This window comes from Astatotilapia calliptera, unplaced genomic scaffold, assembly GCF_900246225.1.
Source record: "Astatotilapia calliptera unplaced genomic scaffold, fAstCal1.2 U_scaffold_40, whole genome shotgun sequence".
Lineage (NCBI taxonomy): Eukaryota > Metazoa > Chordata > Actinopteri > Cichliformes > Cichlidae > Astatotilapia > Astatotilapia calliptera.
In genome coordinates, this window is record NW_020535779.1 from 88,442 (window position 1) to 109,508 (window position 21,067).

The window sequence follows — 21,067 nt, forward strand, 5'->3', positions numbered from 1 at the left end:
CATGTCCTCCACCCGTGATGTCAGTGGTGGGACCCCAGTCACAGCACTCAGCACCACCTCCTTTAAATGGATTTTATAGCAGTTCCTCCCGTTACTCGGTGCAACGCTTCTTAAATGTGTTTTTGCAGGATAAAACACAGCAGGTGGTGTAGAGAGGACGTCAGCTGACGGAGCAGAGGGAGGCAGACTGTGGATAAATGACAGAGTGAGAGGAGAGCAACCATGACAGAAGCACAGGTGTGGCAGATAGAAGTGGCTTTATAGACACTTATTGTCAGTCCTCGTGCATGCTGTGGAAATAAGTGTCTGTGTCATGAGGTGACATGTGAGCTTATCTTTGGTCAATAAAGCTGAACGACCAGTTTTCACTTTGCTTGTTACGCTTGTTTAGTGACGTCTGGGTTTCTGTGGAGCCCGAATTTTGATGAGTTCTGGTGAAATCATCTGAGATCATCTGAGCATCGGTGAAGAGTCAGCAGAGAAAGTGTGGGACAGAAGTTTGCTTTGGACACATGGACTGAAATCAAAAAGTAACAAACAGGATTTCCAATGGACAGTATGGAGAAGTGAAAGTACACAAAGGCTGTGCTGGAACACGTGTGTTACACTTTTTGACAGCTGAGAACAAAACACAATATTTTGCATCATCTCTGCAGTGTCTCTTCTTTCCTCTGCTGTTGTGCTTTTAGCTCCAAACTGTTTCAAATGGTTTGTCAGCAAGCTGACCTCTGACCTCTGCAGTACTAACTCCTGACCCGTACAAAGAGCGGGCGTTTCTGACCTTTGACCTGCAGCTGTATGTCTCTCAGTCTCAGTTCTTCTCTCCGTCACTGATGGAGCAGGTGTAGTTGCTGCTGACAGTCAGTCGTTTGTTTTCTCAGAGTGAGGCTGAAGTCTGAACTGTTCAGAGCATCAGGTCTCATCAACGTGCGCTGCTGTAACGCCGCTTTGTCCTCTGAGATCACCAGGTATGAAACCTGAGTGCTGACAGAGCAGCATGTTCCCCCTCATTCACCTCCACCACCACAGCCAAGGCATGCTGGGAAACTGAGGACACACAGACGGAGAACTGAAGTGTCTGCTGTGTGTTCATCTCAGAGTCCTCACAGGTGACACATTAGCTCCAGAACACCAAGCCAGGTGTTTGAAGCCTGACAGGGATTCTTCCCATCCAGAGGGAGGATTTAGCTGCACAACAATGAACATTAGTGTGTAGTTTAGAAACACAGACTGTGCCTGCACTGCATCTAGTGAAGAAAAGTGTTACTGCCAGAGAACGAGGCTCCTTTAAAGCAGCTGATATTAAGGTTGAAAAATCAACAATAAGCTGATGTAATCAACGTTTCACAAAATGGTCAGCAGCTAAAATCTGGAGCCGTTCTTTGGTGGTAATTAACAGTTTGTTCTTGTTAGCTAATTATGTCATTAAAGGTAGCAGCAGAAGCCTTGTGTTGAAAGCCCATTCACTCACACATTCACACAGTATGTGTGTGTCTGTGTTACACTGTGGACATCCCTTCTGTTGGAGCGCCATCTTGTGGCAGGTTTAAGAAATGTTCTTCTTGTAAATCCAAACTGATGCACCTCCATAGCAGACTGTGGAGGCTTTCAGTGACATGAAGACTTGATTTATACTGTCATATTCTCCTGTTACACAAAGCACAGCACGCTGAACATGGATGAACTGAAACTCCCAGCATCTGACTGAGGAAAAGCACAAATCATTCTCACACTGACTCCTGCTTGATTTTAGATTTGCTTTCAAATCCTCACACTTTCATATGAAGCACTAAATGGGCTCCAGACTGTTTATCTCAGCTTGGTTGGTTGTGCACCGTGCACAACACAGTGAAGCCACTAAAGGGCAGGAAGCTGACCACACAAGAAACAGAATCTTCACAAGAGATGTGTCGACAATAATCCTCCCCCAGCACAGAGTGGCTGGAGAGGTGGTCAGGATCAAAGGAATGTCTTGATCCTACAGATTGAACTAAGACCTGTAAAATTTAAGAAACACATTCAACAATTAGACTCAACAGGGGCCATTAGGAAAGCCACAATGTTCACAGAGGGGCCATGCAGCTCACACTTGACTGTGACTCCTGACCAGGGCTGGACTGGGAGAAAAAAATGGTCCCGGGCATTTTGACTGGAGACCGGCCCACCAGGTATTAAAGGAAAAACCATGAAGCCTTTGAATGAAAACAAACGCTGTTGTCACAGTGATGGACGCTGTCTTGTTGGTATACATGCATCAGTCTAATAAACTTAAACCTGCACCATCCTCCCTGTCCTGGTATTCTAAACAGGAAGTAGACTGTTGGTCGAGTTAACCTCCTGAACATCTACAACACACGGTGGAAACCTGACATTAAGACAGAGACTAGAGGTGAGACATGATCATTGCTGATTACTGATGACAGATTTAGATATGTTTTCATAAACCTTTCATTTGCCACATCAATAAACAGCACGGCAGGGCAAAATATGTTTTCTAACATGGCAACCTTTAAAAAGTGAAAGGAGACAGAAAGACAGCTGAGAAAGAATCAAACTGACTTTTTGATGCATTTTACACACAGTACTGGTGCAGAATCTAGAAAATGTGGGAAACACTGGCATCATATGCAGTACTTACTTCTGAAGAAATTATGATGGGACCCTAAAAAATGACTATGTACAATAATGGATTTCTATACATTTTACATCAGATGAAAACGTTTGTTGTAAGATTCAGATAATTATTTATTAAAAGTGAGACATTTTAAATGAGAACAAGAAAGAAAAGTATGTCTTTGTGCCCCCCTCTCCCTGTTAATGCCCTACCTGCCCCCCTGGCAACACTTTGCTAGACCCGCCCCTGCACAGTTACCAGCTGTCAGCTACACAAAAAGGATCCTGGTGTTATTTGTCTCTCAGAAACAGTTCATAACTTCAACTCATTTTTGTTTTGTCATGTTTTGTTCTTTACATTGTCTTTCTTCTATATAATTGTTAAACATTTAATAAATATGTCTACAAAAAGATTTTAAAAATCAGACATTTCACACAGACACCCAAATGATTTCTGACTGATGAAGGGGGCTGAAGGTGCCCTGCTCTTGCCCAGCTTCTGCTGCTCTCTCCCTGCTCACTGTCAGCAGCTGGCAGCCTCGGTCCTGCCTGAGACTCTTCATCTATCAGTGCCAAAGAATATGGGAAATAGCAAGTGTAACCCAGTGTTAAAAACAGGATTAAAAGTATAAATATTCATACTCTCACGATGGGAATAAATATTGATAAAAACAAAATTAATTATAATAAATACTGATAAAAAGCATGTAAACATAAGTTTAATATGTACATATGTATATGTGGTATATAGATGGTGTGGGGGCAGGACTTAGTCCTGTAGAGTGTGTTTGTCAGATCCACTGAGCGACCAATCATTGGCCGGTCTGACCCTCCCCCCAGTCTGTGCGCTGCTGAGACACCTGTGCGTGCCTTCGTGTGCCAGTAAGATACGCCAGAGACACAGACGGTGAAAGAGCAGTTTACCCGTGCGGCGAAGAAGCTAGCTGGATAGTGAAAGTCCTTTTTTCGGCGAGAATAATAAGAGTGATACTGTATTCCAGAGGCCGTGAGCCAACGTGAGCACTGTGAAGCCCCGTGTAGCATTTGTTGCTTTGCATGGTAAGTCCCAGGCAGTACACGTGCGCTAGCATAGCATGCTACTTGCCGCTAGCTCCGATGCTAACTTCTGTTAGCCATTTTGCAATGAAAGTGCCTTTTCTGAGGCTAAAGCAATTAGCACTGAGTCTGCTGCACTGCATACGAGATGTTCTTTAAAGGTTTATGTCACATTACTGTGGTATTGATGTATAATGTATGGTTTTGTGCGACGTTATGTTAGCACATGTTCACTTTTCTCATGGTGCTAATTATAGTTCTGCACAATTAAGTATTAGCAACGTGAAATTAAGTGCCTTCACCTGCACTGTACTTAGCTCAAACTTGATAAGTCTCAAGCCAATGTGTATTTTTAATGCGCTGCTGAGCTATTTTGTATTGTTTTAAATGTGTGTTTCCTATGCACTTTTTCCCTTTGAAATGAGAATAATTTGTTGTACAACATAGAATATTTTGAAGAAAATTTAGAAGCACTACAAGCAACCAGTAGTAATAATAAGTTACAGGCATGATAGCTTAAATGTTGAACTACTGTGTTCTGGCCTGGTCCCCAGGTCAGGTTTTTTCCTTTGCTTATTTGGGTTGGATTGGTTTTGAGGACCTGAGAAGAATCGAGGATCCCTTTTCCAGTACTGGATGGCGAGCCCAGCCCAAAGAGCCGGATGAACTGGTAGATTGTAACCCGACTGGTTACAAACACACTGAATGACTACTGAACATTGAAAGACTGAAATTGACTTTAAAAAAGACACAAAAGACAATATATCCTTAGGTCGACCATTTGTGGGGTTTATTTTATTTTGTTTTCAAGAAGCGCGCTCTACTTTTGTTAAATGTGCACAACTTTAATAATTGCTAATAAATGCAATTGTGTTTTCTACACCTACTGTGTACAAGTCCTCTGTTGTCATACACCCTTGGCTCCTACGAATCTAGAACCTGTCTGATCTGGTCCATATTTCCCTTCTGTCCGCGTACTGTGGTTAAAGGTAACTATACTGCCCGCACTACATGCAAAGAAGGCAAGAAGTAGCACTAACAGGTCTAGTATTGCACCACCAGTGTTACACAACGCACAACATGCACATTACAAAACAAGCACATGAATCGGCATTACATTCATTAGTGAAGTGCTGACGTTCGTTCCTAAACTTTGGGCCTTAATTAACATCACTGTGAACTAATGTTTGCTTTCACAATTAACTCCAGAAAACCTGGAATCCACATATGAACATTATCTGTGCAAAGACTTATGCTCACGTCACACGAGCTGATAAGGAGAAGCCAAACCTGGAAGCCACGACTTTGTTGAGGGTGTTTTTTGCAAAGTTCTCTCCACAAATTCACATTTTCAAACTACTTCAACATCTCACTCTGTGTGTTCGTGTGTCTCTGAGCTTCGGTGCAGGATCATCATTAAAATGGTGGGAAAATTGCAACGACCACAGCACAATGGATCAAGTTACAAAAATTAAGCGATACTGACCAACGCACCACAACGACTGTGTCGCACGACACAGGATGTGATGTCACAACTGGTGCGAGACTTGCTGGCCTGCTCCTATGAGGGTTGTTTTCCGGGGAATATATTCAGTTTTAGCATTTATATTCACTGCTGACTGTAACTACGCTCAAACTGTTAATGCGATCTTATTTTAATAAACAACACCGTCATATGCAAAACTGGGGTGGCACTTGGGGTGGCAAGAGATCATTTTGGGGTGGCACTTGCCACCCCATGTCTTCAGGGGCGGATCTAGAAGGGTGGCATGCATGCCACCCTTCTAGATCCGCCCCTGAAGACATCACATGTTTGCAAAAGTGCTCTAATGTTTTCGGAGACAACCCCTTGGCTTCCGTACTTGCGCATCGCTGTTCCACTGATGTATTGTTGTTCTAGTTAGAGTATTGTTGTTAGCCTATAGCCTATCATTCAGCATCGCCTCACTCGAAACGCGCAATGGGTGCTTCGACTTACAAAAATGTTCCACTTACGAAAATGTTCGACTTACGAAAGACCCTCGGGAACGAATTAATTTGGTAAGTCGGGGTTCCACTGTACCTTACAGTGTAAACAAGTATGACTAGGTGTCTGTTGAGTCTCAAGTAAGTTGCCTGCAATGATATTTAAAGTCCAGCAGGTGTCAGTATGGAGCAAAACAGCAACACTGTGTCGACACAGTATCGGTACTGTTTGGGGAATGTGCTGAAACGCTTCACGAAGCCTCATCTACCCATCACTAAACAAAACTAACCTCAAACCTGAAATCCTTAGAAAGATATGCAGGGAGACGTGAAGGAGACGACACAGACGAACCAGCGACGAACACGAGACAACACACACTATAAATACACAGAGGGGAAACTACACACAGGAGGGAGGCACGGCCGATTCTGATTGACAAGACGAGACAGGGGAAACGCAAACTGAACACTCTGGCATAAGACACAGACCTTCACAATAAAACAGGAAATGCAGAAGGAAGCCACATAACAAACCCTAAAACTAGAACTCAGGAAACACTAAAAAACTAAGGAACCATGAGAAGGAACCAAAAGTACAAAACTCAAAAAACACTGGGCCACCCACCCAGGACCATAACACTTCAGATCTGAGCAAGCACGCTGCCATGGGAACGTGACATTGACAGAGAAACCCCCGGATCCTCCCACTGACATGACCGCTGTGGGCAGACCTCCACCCGCCCCACTCCGGAGTGGAAACACAAAACATTATTTTATTTCATGTGCTGGAATATACAGGAAATGGGTTTAAATGTTCTTCCCTGGAAGATTGTTCAACTTGAAAACAGCCAACATCATTATCAACACCTCTCACTGTAAACTCAAACCATAAAACCCTTAAGGATCCACGGCCTTATGGTTTTTTAAACTGATGATCTTAAACATGTGAGCTCATCAGAACTGAAAATGAAGACAACCAGTTGGCTCAATTCTACTGAGTGCAGCTAAATTTCAAGCTTAAATACATTTCTCCTGTAACTGTGTTTTCTTGGCCTCCATCAATGAAATACTGCACAGTTTATATTTAATAAATATGCAAACATTTTAAAAAGAAAACATGTTTAAGATAGTGTAAGTACTGTTGAATATGTTAATGGCAGGTTTGATGAAATTACAAACGTGGTCAGTCTGATGTATGATCTGATGCAAACTGCAGTTCTGTTAAATACTGTGTTGACATGTTGATGCGTCACAAAGATCAGGTCTGCTCCAAATGAAACTCTGCTGCAGTTACCAGTGTTTCCAGTTTAAACTTCCATGGAGACTGTGTGCTTGGCTGAAAACAGCAGCATCATTGAAACACGTCTGATTGTCATGAATATGATGTGAGAGCGAGCAGAGAGCTGATGCTGACTTCAGTAAAGAGCTCAGCTGTGACTGACTGTGTGGATTATATATGTTATACCTGGAAGTGTCTCTGCATGTCTGTGACTCTGGATTAATGTGATCCGTGAACAACTTTGTGACGTCTGCATGTTAGTGATGGTCTCACAGTAAAGTCTAGAGTATTACATGAAACACAACCTTATTGACGCCACTGATTTGTGTGTTGTTTCCCAGAACACGCGACTCTTAGCAAGACATTCTTGGAGATACATGTTTACCTCGTAAAGTCTGGTTAGCGTTGCTGAAAGGTTTTAATTCAACCCAAACGATGATGCTGAAATAAAAGTCCGAGACAAAACTGTTTGGTTCCAGTGTGTCCAAACTCTGATCTTGTGTTTCCTATATTAGAGCTGGAAAGCTGCTGAACACGTTTCCATGTTAGTTCCTGCAGCAGCCACTGAAACAGCATTTCTACAGTCCAGCACTGATTCAGCTCATAACAAGGTTCAGGTTGGTTCCTGCTGTAGACTCTAATAAAAAATGACTATCTATTACAAACCAGACAATTTTTCTTGGATTGACGTTTTGTAAATGTCCACAGCAGTAGGTGGAGGAGGAGCTGGGGCCCTCAGGCAGCAGACTCTCTTTGTAGAACCAGGAAACCAATCAGAAGGAACTCGGGTTAAAGAGAGCGAGGAGGATTCAAATGCAATGATATCCTGCTCAGCTACAGCTGACGGTCAGTGAGAAACAGCAGCTTATTAAAAGTTTTTAAATTACTGACAGACGGAGCAGCTGCTATGTAAAAGTGCAGGTTAGATATTTGGAGCCATCACTGAAATCCTCGATCAGCTCTGCTTTTGACCCCACATCTAAAAATGTCAAAGGACAGTTGGTTTGTAGACGTCAGGCTCTGAGGTTTACCAAGAGAGTCTAACAGGAAGCCCAACAGTGCACGTCAGAACTTCTCTGACACTGTTATACCAGAAATGTCCTTACCTGGTTGGCAAACCCACCAACCTGACACACCTGAAGTCTTTGGCACAAGTCGTGTTGACTATGTTCACTCAGGTGCTTGGTCTTCAGACCATGTTGTGATTGATGAACCTGACTTGACTCCTACCAAGACTGACTCAGATCTCACTGCACCACAGCCAGTAAGGTGGAGGCGCTCTGACAGAGAAAGACATCCACCTGAGAAGTTTCCTTATGAGGAAGTAGGAGAGCCGCTGACCTTGGCTATTAGCTCCTTTTCTCAAACTTCAGCTGTTGCATTCTCCACAACTGTTACTCCACCACGTCCACGTTGGTCAACGATGCATGAAGGGACTCATGCTGTTTAGAGAGGGAGAGTGTAATCTCTGGTTATTTTATTTTAAATGTTACTTTTTGTAGAGCAGTGAGTTTCCCCATGCACCATGAATGCACCGTAGTGCTGCTCATGGTTTCACTGCATCTGTCTGCATGGAGCAGGGTGAGTTTCTCTGTATATAGAGCCTGTGTTTCTTTAGCTCCATGAAACGAGGCACTGATTTTGTTTTGTAGATGCACAAAGCTGTTGTCAAAGTTTCTGTCCAGTAACGTGTTGAACCACAGAGTTTATTCTGTGAAGAAGATCCTGGTGAATCTCGTTTATTTGCAAATTGAATTGTGGTTCACAGTCCGGTGTCTGACTTCTAAAACCAGTCAGGATACGACGTTTTGTTGGAAATGTGATTGTAGAAGCTGCTAATGATTTCTTAGCTGTGTTAGCCTGTGAATGGATGCTAGCGTATCCACATGTGCTCCCTGGGCTAACTTGTGTTGTTAGTTTCAGCTAACACACCATGTGAGACACTTTCCATGGTTCCTTTGCACTCAAATGTATTTTGTTATGGCCAATAAGAACTGCACAGATGTAAGATATGTGGAGACAAAGACCACAGCAAAATTAGACTTTTATTGCATTTTGTACAGATGTGATACAGGAACCATCAGTTGATTGAAATATGTGCTTAATTACAAGTGAAGTCACCGGTTTCCTTGGAGGCTGTAGATACAACGATTCACCTCTAAAAGGATTCAGTTTTTCTAACACCGAGATCTCAGGATGTTGCTACTTTATTTGATCTATTTATTTATTTATAGCACTTAACAAAACTGATGTACTCAGCTGAGACGGACACAGGGTTCATACGGGTGCTTGAAATCCGTGAAAATCCTTGAATGTTGTCTTTTCAAGGTTTGAAAAGTGCTTGAATTTCAGATGTGGTGCTTAAAAGTGTAACTGTATTTCATTCACCACAAATAACTATCTGGTTGAATACTTTTCTTGTCAGATATAAAAATAAAATGAGTCGCAAAATGTAAAAGCAAAATTTCCCCGCCTGGCTGCCTTGCGTCTGTTTCACCGTGTGACCCCGCCCCTCCGTCGGACAGTCGGGGATGAGTGCGCTAACATACCTGTAGGTCGCTGTTTTAATGAGTGTTTGATGGAACAAATGGCGGAGTTTGCGCTCTCCAGTCATGATAGGTGAGTGCTAGTAAATAATTTTCCAGTATGTGTATGTTACACACGCTATTTTTAAAAAATTATGATTATTATGTTGCTATCAAACTCGCTGGAGCAATGATCGAAATGCACTGAGTGTGATGCAGTGTGGCAGCGCTGTTATGGAATATGCTGTGAACATAGCTAACATCACTTAGCAGTGATATGAGTTAATTTACTCAAGTGAAAGCTTTAAACATTAGCCCGATACATAACTATCAGTGTGTGAATGTGTGTGTGAATAGGTGGATGATTGTGTAGAGTGTAAAGCGCTATACAAATACAGACCATTTACCATAACTAGCTAACTTAGGCTTTCTGATTAACCCTCTGGGGTCGACGGACCCAGAGTCTCCATTTCAACTTGGGTCGAACGTGCGGACTTCAAACTATGTACCAGCTTTTAAATTGTGTTGATAGGCCTCGTAAAACTGATGTTTTTTCTGAATAAAACTGGCGTTTCCTCCGGGAAGAAACGGTAAAAACGGCGTTTTCTAAGGAGAGCGCTAGCAAACACGCTTTGATTGTGAGTGAAAAAAGAAAAAACACTCCTTCCCTATTGGTGGAAAAATGGACCAATCAAAAAATGATATGGCAACATGTGGCATGTGGTTGTTTGGGAAGAGAGAGAGAGAGAGAGAGAGAGAGAGAGAGAGAGAGAGATTTGATAGGTGAGAGGTTTGTGACGTTTACCGTGTTTGGAGTCTCAGGTTAGTGTGTTGTCTTGTGTAGTTAGTGTGTAGTTGTTGTTTTGTGTGTCAGTTCTACTAGTGAATGTCACATTTGCTGCCTTAAAGCCACCAAAGGCAGATTGCAGTGTAAGCGCTGACACAGCTGCTGTCAGACCTGCAGGTTTATCCCTGTGCTGTTCTCCTCTGTGTCACAGTGACACAAACTATTTTTTGGAGTTGCATAAATCATTCGTGTGTCTTCTTCTTTGATGCAGAACAGCTGATTGTTCTGTACATAGTTTGAAATGGTTATATGAAAAACGTCTGAGCCTCGGCTGCATTTTTAGCTCAACAGTACCAAATAACTTTGTTGTTTGCAAAACTTGTGCATATTTTTTAAAAATGCACAATTTCTATTTGCATTTCAAGTTACGAAAATGATTTGTTAAACATGCTTCTGGTTTTTACAGTCAAAAATATCACTTTCTACTCATGTTTTAAGCACAATATTTACATATTTACAGTTTGTCAAAATGAGAAAATAACAGTTTTAAAGGTGAAATCTAGAGAACAAATCAAAAGTAGTCAGAAACGGCCAATTACAGCCTGGACCCCAGAGGGTTAGAGGCTAAAAGCAAAGTTGTCACCAAGTACTGTTTATATTCGTGTGTACAGCTGCAGCTTCTTTGAGCATTAACTTGGTGCCTTTGGGTGAAATAACGGTAATGTGACCGATCTATATGGTCACAAAGAATAGCCTCTTGTTTCTGTGCTACCAAAGTTTCATTCAAACTGTTTATCATCAGCACCGACACATCAAACTACTTAAAGATTATAAATGTCTTCAAGCTCACACTGAGGCCTGTGGGGCACAATCAGCCACTGCGACAGTACACACATTTATGTGTGTTTGTATATGAATATTTCATACTTACAGGCTGCCTGTTTATTTAAGGGAGATGAACAAAAAAGCTTGAAAAAGGACCTTGAAAGTGCTTAAAAAGTACTTGAATTTCACCCTGAAAAAGGTGTATGAACCCTGTGGACAGCGTGCCTGACACGTATCACTCACACGTTTTATTTTAGTAGGAAAAGTCAGACTTTGAGCTGTGACATTCAATCGTTGCTTTTTCTCGGTGAGAATAGTATTTTACATGATTATAATAGAAAACTAAAATCTTTGTAGATGTTGACAAACATTAAAAACTGAACAGCTGTAAGCAAACAAACACCAGCTAACACGTAGATACTAAACCTTTTTATCTCACTGCAGTGAAAATGAACTGCAACATTAATTTGATGACATTAAACTCAATTGATTTTTTCATTTTCTATACTTTAGGTGAGCAACACATGAGTTATTGTGACATTAAAATACAAACGAGTCATTTGGGGATTTTGTTTCCACCTCTCATGATCTTATCTTAGGTTTGACTGGTCTTTATAAACAGCTCCACTCTGCCTGATCTGAACTGTAAGAGTTGATAAAATCATTTTGTATGTTCCTATTTAATGTCAGCATGAACACAAGTTTATGTGTCTGCATGTTTATTCCTGGAGGTGAGCCTGTATATGACAGCACTGTTTAATATTATATCTGCTTTAATACAGATGCTTAAAAAGGTTAAAGTCCTGACTTTGAGTCTCCACTGTGAGAAGCTCAGCAGCTCTGAGAACTCTCTAAAGTCTTCTTCATCCTGATCACCATCTTCACTCTGTTGGAGCGTCCATGAGTGTCACTGAGAGTTCTCAGTAAAGTTTGTTTGAAGGAAAAACACCATCAGTCTGTTAAGTCGTGTGGAAATGTGGAGAGTCTGTGAGCTGCATTCACAAACAGGTTGGATCACTCTGAATGACAACGATTAGAGGAGGGTCTTCCATCAGTACCAAGCTCTGCTGATTTTCATTAATAAAACTTAAACCTGCTCAGTGAAAAACAGAGTGAAATCAGACAAGACTGAGTCCACTTTTAACTTTGTTTCGTCAGATTTAACAGGAACTCATCTGAAGATCAGCCTCCTCCCTGTACGGGGAAAATTCCTATCAAGTCTCCACCTGTCCTGCTTCAGGTGAAGCCCCGCCTCCTTCCAGGAATCACCTGTGTGTCTGTGTTTAGTGTGCAGCTGTGCAGCTTGTTGTTGGTGTGTGAAGAAGCTGTAAGTTTGCTCTGTTTCCTCCTTTAACAGTTTGTCTTTAGGAACTTTATGAGCAGATCAGGAAGTGAGACGTTTGTATTTACATAAAATAAAACCAATGAGATGATTTGATGATTGGCTGAATCCACTCTGGTTATCAGTCAGTAACTCTGCACTCAAACATTTGTCTTTGATAAACAGTTTAAAACGATCTGAATGAAACTTTGGATCCAACATCACTGGTGGAACAATGATCGTCCCTTTAACTGGAAACAGATGAAACCAGTTTGTTCTTCAGAAGCCGACATTCAGGTTTTACTGAGTGACGTCAAAACAACATGAAGCTGCTCCAGCTCAGTTCAGGGTCACTGCAAACAGAGATAATCAGAAGTAAATACAGACTCTCTCACACACCATCAATATTTAAGGATGTTCTCACTGCGGTTTAAATCCTACATATACTTGATGTTGATGCAGGAGTAAAGCCTCTCAGAATCAAACACATTTAAGCCTCTGTGACTCAGGACTGTGTGAAGTGCACAATCGAACACTTTTTAATCTGTTTCAAGTTAAACACAATGAAGTGTTCAAAGGAAAAACATGTTACTATGTGAATCCTGCTTGATGGACCAGAGCAGAGCCTCCCTCTGTGCTCTGTTCATCACTCTGTCAGTCTGAGTTATTCATGAAGCACAAGGAGCTGATGATAAGCTGGTTAATGTTGGCACACACACACACTGTGACACTGTCAGACATGAGGAAGTGTGCAGGTAAACTCTGCTCAGAAATGACAATGAGGAGGTACACAGACTGATGGAGCTCATAGAGTGAGACGTTTATTTTACATGAAGTAAACCTGATGTATGATCTGATCTGTAGATCAAACTGATGTGTTTAATAACCTGTTGTTTAGGGCTGGGCGATATGCTCTAAAATCCATATAATTTGAAGCATGTGCGATAACGATATATATCGCGATATATTCTTTTGTTCTGTATAACGTATTTTCCACACTATAAGGCTTAAAATCCTTTAATATTCTCAAAAATCGAGAGTGTGCCTTATGTATGTATGAATTCTGGTTGTGCTTACTGACCTCGAACTGATTTTGGCTGCAGAAATCTGTTAAAAAACGTTTTAGTACAACTTTGGTACTGATGGATTGTCAGAGCATTAGGGCTGTCGTGAGGAGCTTCGCGGAGGAATCTGGGTCCTAAACTCCATCAGCTTCAGGTCCCAAAGTCAAACGAACACTAAGAGTTAAAAACGGTCTAAATTATTTCATCTTTAATAAAATCATCAGCGTTGCTGCTTTACCAGGTGTAACAATTAAGTTTAACATCCAGGCATCCATGAAAACAGAATTTATTAAATTTTACGGAGTTAGAAGTTAACAGGAAGTTGGCTCGCTAGTTTCCACCTAAACATTTCATACCATGTTCTGACAGAGATTTTTGAAACAAATTCAAACAGCTCTGCTATCACTTCCAACATAAATGAAGACAGAAAACTAAACAGCAGTGGCGTTTGCAGGGTTACTGAAGTTGGACTACCTGGTATATAATGTTGTGCTACGTGACTGCTAGCGACACAGCTATGTTAGCATAACATTAGCACAGTGAAGCTGGAGGATGAACGCCAACTTTTTTTCCACTCGATAAAAGTTAACGTGAGTTATTAATATACTGCAACAACATGGGAACAGAGCAGCTGCGAGAGAATTCAACATTAATGAATCAATGTTACAGAGGTGGAGGAAGCGCAGTTTTTGGCTTTCCCGATATTTCAAAAGTGCTTCATCTCTTTGCTGTGACTGTCGCCCGCCATAATTTGCAGATGATAATGGTTGTAGCCGCTGTGATGCTTTCGACCAAAACAGGCACAGCTTGATGACATCATCAACATGCGGTATAGTCACAATCTCTATCTTTGGCCAAATTTATATCGTTTCTATCGTATATCGTTTCTATGGCCCACCCCTACTGTTGTTACTGTTGATGCGTCACAGAGATCAGCTGTGCTACAAACTGGAACTCTGCTGAACTGGATTTACTAGTTTGGTGAACTTCCAAGAACCAATGCTTCCTTGGCTGAAAGCAGTGAACATAATTTAAAAAACAGCTTTACTTGCACATAAATCTGTCAGTAAAGTCTGGATAATAAATTCTGGTGGTGTTATAGGTTCTCTTGGTCAGCTTGGTGTTGGTTTGGCTCCTGCACAAAACAGTTTGCTCTCATATTTGACACTGACAGGAACAAAGAGTAAAAAACACGACAACCAAACTAAAAAGAGAGACGAGTTAAAGCAGAAGATATTTTGTGTGTCAGAACATGTGATCCTCACCAAGAGAGAAAAGCTCTGATTATTGTTGCTGAACTGTGATGGTGAACAGTCTCCTCTGTTGATCCCAGTGTGACTGAAGTCCGTGTGATGAGTGAGGACTGAGCCTGTGTTGGTCGATCGTCTCTAAACAGGATGTGAAGCATCAGTTCAGTCGTATTAAAGCCCTGAATAAACAGTCCTTCTGGATCCACTGTCTGTGTTTGGCTCCTCATCTTCAAAGGCTCAACACAAGATGTTGGTCACATCAACATAAAACACAGGATTTGCTGCAGATGTTGAAGTGTGTTCTCCATATGAGAGAAGCTGCTGATCGTGTTTGTATGTTAGCACCTGTAGGATCGATGAACAGCTCTGACTCAGTTCACTAACCAGGCTCAGGGGAATAACTGGGATATTTCCCCAACAGAGACGTCCTGCTGGGATCGTTTTCCTGCTCTACACTCTGGTGTTTCTGCTCAAAGAACAACAAAATGAATTTCCATGAGCCTACAGATCGTGGACTTCTTTGAGAAACTTAAAGAAGACGCTTTTCTTTCCTTAGATTGAACTTAAACAAAGGATTTGAGGAGCAGAAAAGTTTTTAAAGATCAATTAAACATATTAATAAATATTCTGTTTATTTTACGTTATTTAGGTGTTTAGGTTATTTTTCTGTTTTCTGTCACACGTCTGCTCTCGTGTCGTTATCAACAGTGTATCAATGCATTCCTGTGGGTGGAGACAGAAACACACACCCAAAAAGAGCTCAGAGCAAGAATAAAAGAGGAGGAGACAGGATCAGAGTGGGACAGTGGAGCTTGTTGTTGGTGTCTCTGTGTGAAGAAACTGTAAGTTTGCTTTGTTTCCTCCTTTAACAGTTTGTTTGTTTCTGTGATGTTTGGACCTGATGTTCTCCATCACACCGACACTCTCTCTCCCCTCTGTTCCATATGTGACAGAGGGGAGAGAGTCTCTCACTCAGAGAACCAAGGTTACAATGTAACCACACGTTCAGCTCTTGTGTTTGAATCCTCATGATTATAGATTATTGATTGGCTGGAATCAAACAGTTTCAAGAACATTTATTCGTGTGGCAGTTTCAGCTGCTGCTCACAAATCTGATAACAGGAACAAGTTAGTTCCACGAGGAAGACGTTCGTCTGGGCGCGTTGGCCTCGTCGGTCATGTGACCGTGTTACTGTTCGGGCTCAAACTGATACGAGTGGTTTAGCAGGTGTGACAGGACGATGCTGCACAGCCTCATTGTTCAGGTGTGAGTCAGACTCTGAGTCTTTATACAGTCCTGTTTAACAACATGTTGTTCCTGTTGATGTGTCACAGAGATCAGCTGTGCTAAACTCTGCTGCGTGCAGCTACTAGTTTCTCTAGTTTGGTGATGGAAACGTCGATGAGACTGTTTCCATCACCAAACATCATGAGGAACACCTCTGACTCTGATTCTGACTCTCTGCATAAAACCACAAATATCCCTTCATGTCTGTTCATCTGATTTTGTAATGTGAGAAACTTTGATGTCTGAATATTGAATCATTAATCATTAAAGTCCAGACTCGTAATTCTTAGAGGTTGAACTCAGCAGACACTCCATAACACAATATCATCACAATCCTTCACTTATGATTTCATATGATTGCAGTTTTGAGTGTTACAGTGATGTGTTTTCATGTTGTTGCAGGTCCTCTGAGTGTCAGTGAAACCTGTCAGTTAAAACGAAGATCTTTCACTTCATTTCCCTCAGTGCGTTTCAAGACGCTAGTGTCATGGTTGCTAGGCAACCTGACACTTTCTGATTTACATGCGCTCACTTCCTGTGTTGTGACATGTTAATTATCCTGAGCGCACACTGGGCAGGGAGACTCCGCCTCCATTAAAACAAACTAGATGTGGAAGTAGTGACGTTTTAGTTTAGTGCAGACGTGAGAGATGAGTGTCGTTACATTACTGTTCAGTTTGTGTTACAGCGTTTATTGTCCACACGTGTGATCAGACAGGATTATTTCAACGATCTCATGTTTATTTTATCCTCCTGTAACTTTATGAAGAGTTAAACTGTCAGCACTGGTTAGTCCTTATAAGAACTGTTTGTGAGCTAAGAATCAACAATGACAAAGACTGTGAGTGTCATGCAGTGAGTCCTCAGAATTAGGCTGATTTTTAAATTATGCAGGACTCTGTGTCAATCAAAGCTAGAAGCTGGTGTAGCGTTGAGCTTTATTGTTAATTTATTTAAACATATATATATATATATATATATATATATGATGCCCTACCCATGATCAGCCGAGAGGATGAGACAAGGAACATTCAAGAATACATCACGAAGATGGCCCCAACTGACAGCGTGCTCAGTTACCTCAGGCAGCAGAAACCCAAGAAAGAGGATGGAGACGAGGAACCATCATGGAAGGACAGGCCCCTGCACGGTATGTACCACCGGCAGATAGAGGAGGTGGCTGATATCCAGAAATCCTACCAGTGGCTGGACAAAGCTGGACTGAAAGACAGCACAGAGGCACTAATCATGGCAGCACAAGAACAAGCTCTGAGTACAAGATCCATAGAGGCTGGGGTCTATCACACCAGGCAAGACCCCAGGTGCAGGCTGTGTAAAGATGCCCCAGAGACAATCCAGCACATAACAGCAGTGTGCAAGATGCTAGCAGGCAAGGCATACATGGAACGCCATAACCAAGTGGCCGGCATAGTGTACAGGAACATCTGTGCCGAGTATAACCTGGAAGTCCCGAGGTCAAAATGGGAGATGTCCCCAAGGGTGGTGGAGAATGACCGAGCTAAGATCCTGTGGGACTTCCAGATACAGACGGACAAAATGGTGGTGGCTAACCAACCGGACATAGTGATGGTAGACAAACAGAAGAAGACGGCCGTAGTGATCGATGTAGCGGTTCCGAATGACAGCAATATCAGGAAGAAGGAACACGAGAAGCTGGAGAAATACCAAGGGCTCAGAGAAGAGCTCGAGAGGATGTTGAGGGTGAAGGTAACGGTGGTCCCTGTGGTAATCGGAGCACTAGGTGCGGTGACTCCCAAGCTAGGCGAGTGGCTCCAGCAGATCCCGGGAACAACATTGGAGATCTCTGTCCAGAAGAGCGCAGTCCTGGGAACAGCTAAGATACTGCGCAGGACCCTCAAGCTCCCAGGCCTCTGGTAGAGGACCCGAGCTTGAAGAATAAACCGCCCGCAGGGGCGTGCTGGGTGGTTTTTTTTTTTCGTTTTTTTTTTCTTTTTTTCGTTTCATGGGACCGGTCCCATCCAACTACCGACCAATAACCTGCCTCAGCACCACATGGAAGCTAAGGCTAAGATGAACAGGCACATGGGTCAATACATGACACAGAAAGGGATTGGCAAGAATACCAGAGGCGCAAAACACCAGCTACTGGTAGACCGAGCAGTCACCCGAGACTGCAAAACTGGGCTGGCCAACCTGTGCTCTGCCTGGATTGATTACAAGAAGGCCTATGACTCAATGCCCCACACCTGGATCCTGGAATGCCTAGACCTATACAAGATCAACAGGACCCTAAGAGCCTTCATCAGGAACTCAATGGGGATGTGGCGTACAACACTAGAGGCCAACCTGAAGCCCATAGCACAAGTCACCATCAAGTGCGGGATCTACCAAGAAGATGCTCTGTCCCCACTGCTGTTCTGCATAGGCCTGAACCCCCTCAGTGAGATCATTAACAAGACTGGCTACGGATACCGACTACGGAACGGAGCAGTTGTCAGCCACCTCCTGTACATGGATGACATCAAGCTGTATGCCAAGAGTGAACGAGACATCGATTCACTGATCCACGCTACCAGGCTATACAGCAATGACATTGGAATGTCGTTCGGACTGGAGAAGTGTAGTCGAATGGTAACAAAGAGAGGGAAGCACCACAGTCCAGGATGAGACAACGAACATCCAAGAATACATCACGAAGATGGCCCCAACTGACAGCGTGCTCAGTGAGTACCTCAGGCAGCAGAAACCCAAGAAAGAGGAGGGAGGCGTTCACTTTACTGTCAAATACACTTAATAACTTTAAACAGCTGCTGTTATGAAGTGAAAACAGCAAAGATGTCAGGGCTGGGCTGAGCCCCAGTGTTTCTACATCCTAGTAATACCTCAGACAGTCACAACTCATCAAAGCTTCTCGTTATCATTAGGACACATTTAGTTCAATATCATTTCACATTTCTGTGTCATCATCCATCAAATGTTGACACATAGTGAGTTTGTCATTCTCTCAGCTGACACTGAGATGAAGCAGAAAGAAGCAGCTGATATTTGGACAGCACGCATGATGGAAAGAGAGGGAGAGTGTAACCCGTGCTTATTTTATTGCCACTGATATTTTTATTTTATTATAAATGTTACTTTTTGTAGAGTGTTGAGTTTTCCCATGTTTCTGTCCTTAACTTGTTGAGCCCCAAAGTTCACGTATTCTGTGAAGAATTTCTTATTTAATTTTGTACAAATGGGATACAGAAACAATTTGTTAGTAGAAATATGTGTTTATTTTACAAGTGAAGTGATTGCTCTGTACATTTATTTACAGGCTGAGCTTTATGTGCCACTATGAAATCTTATGTGAAATTTTATGTGAAATGCGCAAGTTTTCTGATGCCACTGGAGATGTTTGCAAAGGACGCTCTCAATCTGAAGGCCACCTGTAACACAAGGACTGTAGACATGCAGGAGCTGCACAAGCCAATAAGCAGTCAGCAGAACTCCCATCCTGATGCAGTGCACATTATAGCTGGGGACTTCAACCATGCTGACCACATATTTGAACAGCATATTAAATGTGCAACAAGGGGGGAAAAACACATTGGATAAAACCTACAGCAGACTAGCTGGCTGAGGTCTTCACTAGGATCTTCTACACTTCACTGTCCAAGTCCTGCATCCCTCCAGTCGGCCATAGTTGTCCCACTGCCAAAGCGCACCAACATTAGCAGCCTCAATGACTACCGATCAGCTGCTCTAACCCCTGTTATAATGAAGTGCTTCGTGCGATGTCTCATCATGTCCTGCCTGCCACCCTCACTCGCTCCAGTTTGCATACAGAGCTAACAGATCAACTGAAGATTTTACAACGCTCCACAACACCATCTGTCACCTGGAACAACAGGGGTGTTATGCCAGGCTGATCTTTGTTGACTTTAGCTGCATATGTGTATGGTTGTCCAGCTGCACCATGGCACACAAAAAGGCACTTCAGGGTTCAGCTGACCTGATAGGCTACCTCCCCTGGACGTTTTGGGGGGTAACAGCAACATCAACAATGTCCACATGCACTCATTCTTTTGCTTATACCTTTCTTGGACTTAAAAAAATCCACTTTAAGTTACTGTGTTGTGTTTAGTTGTGCGTAGTGCCGACGTGGGACAGTTTCGTTGTACTATTGAACTAGGTATGACTGTGCAATGAAGAGTTATCGCTTATCTCTAGAGTATAAATTCTTTTTCTTATAGATTTCAGTAACTTTGAAGTTTTCAGTTTCATTTTTGTGTTTTATGTTTGCTTTTTTCAACTCTGGTCATCTGACAAAATAAACACAGTGACACTTATGACACTCATTACTGATTCAGTATCATTTGAGGTGTGATAGTTTTCCCATCACAGTAAAAAATAATTTCTTATAAATAATCGAGATGTAAAGATGTACCGTAATTGTCGGGCTATAAGCCGCTACTTTTTCCACAAGCTTTGAACCCTGCGGCTTTTAGTCAGGTGCGGCTTTTCTGTGGATTGTCCCTGATTTTTGTCATATCATAAGACAAATTGTTTTGTTTGATCCGCTGTTGTACGGCACTACATTGCCTGGCAGAAGGGCATGTGATCAGACACACAGTATCGGGGTTCAAGAGTGGTATGTTGGTCACGTGTCCATCCGCCAGGCAACATAGTGCCATACAAGTAGCGCGAAAAACAAACTTCAAAGTAGCGCTACACGTTCAGCGGGAGTCGTGGATGATGAGCGGCGATAAACTTGCGAAAAGCAAGTTATGCCCAACTCCACCATTGGATTCTGACAGCGTGGAAAAGTGTGAAAACATCAATGATCACCAACGGATTTCGAAGGGCTGGACTGCTGCATGATGGAGAGGAGGACACCGCCACGGCCCTTCTGAGGGTGTTCGACTCTGACACTGACAACGAGGATTTCTTTGGTTTTGAAAGTGACAACGAAGGAAAGAAGCTGAGAGTGGATGACGAAGCCACCCTGAGCCTGTTCGTATCCGACACTGGAGAAGAGGACTTTGGTGGTTTTAGTGCAGGAAGAAGAGAAAGATGGTGGTGAATGACTGACTTTTCTTCTTGTTAAAGCCGTGTTGCTGCACCTGAGCC

At 42.5% G+C, this 21,067-nt stretch overlaps 1 long non-coding RNA gene across 1 annotated transcript; it reads left to right on the forward strand.

Annotated features, from left to right (window-relative positions):
- Positions 1-3,241: 3,241 nt before the first annotated feature.
- LOC113018124 (uncharacterized) lies at positions 3,242-4,551 on the forward strand. The gene is made up of 2 exons (XR_003271713.1): positions 3,242-3,672; positions 4,224-4,551. It is a non-coding gene; the product is annotated as an uncharacterized LOC113018124 (long non-coding RNA).
- Positions 4,552-21,067: the final 16,516 nt, after the last annotated feature.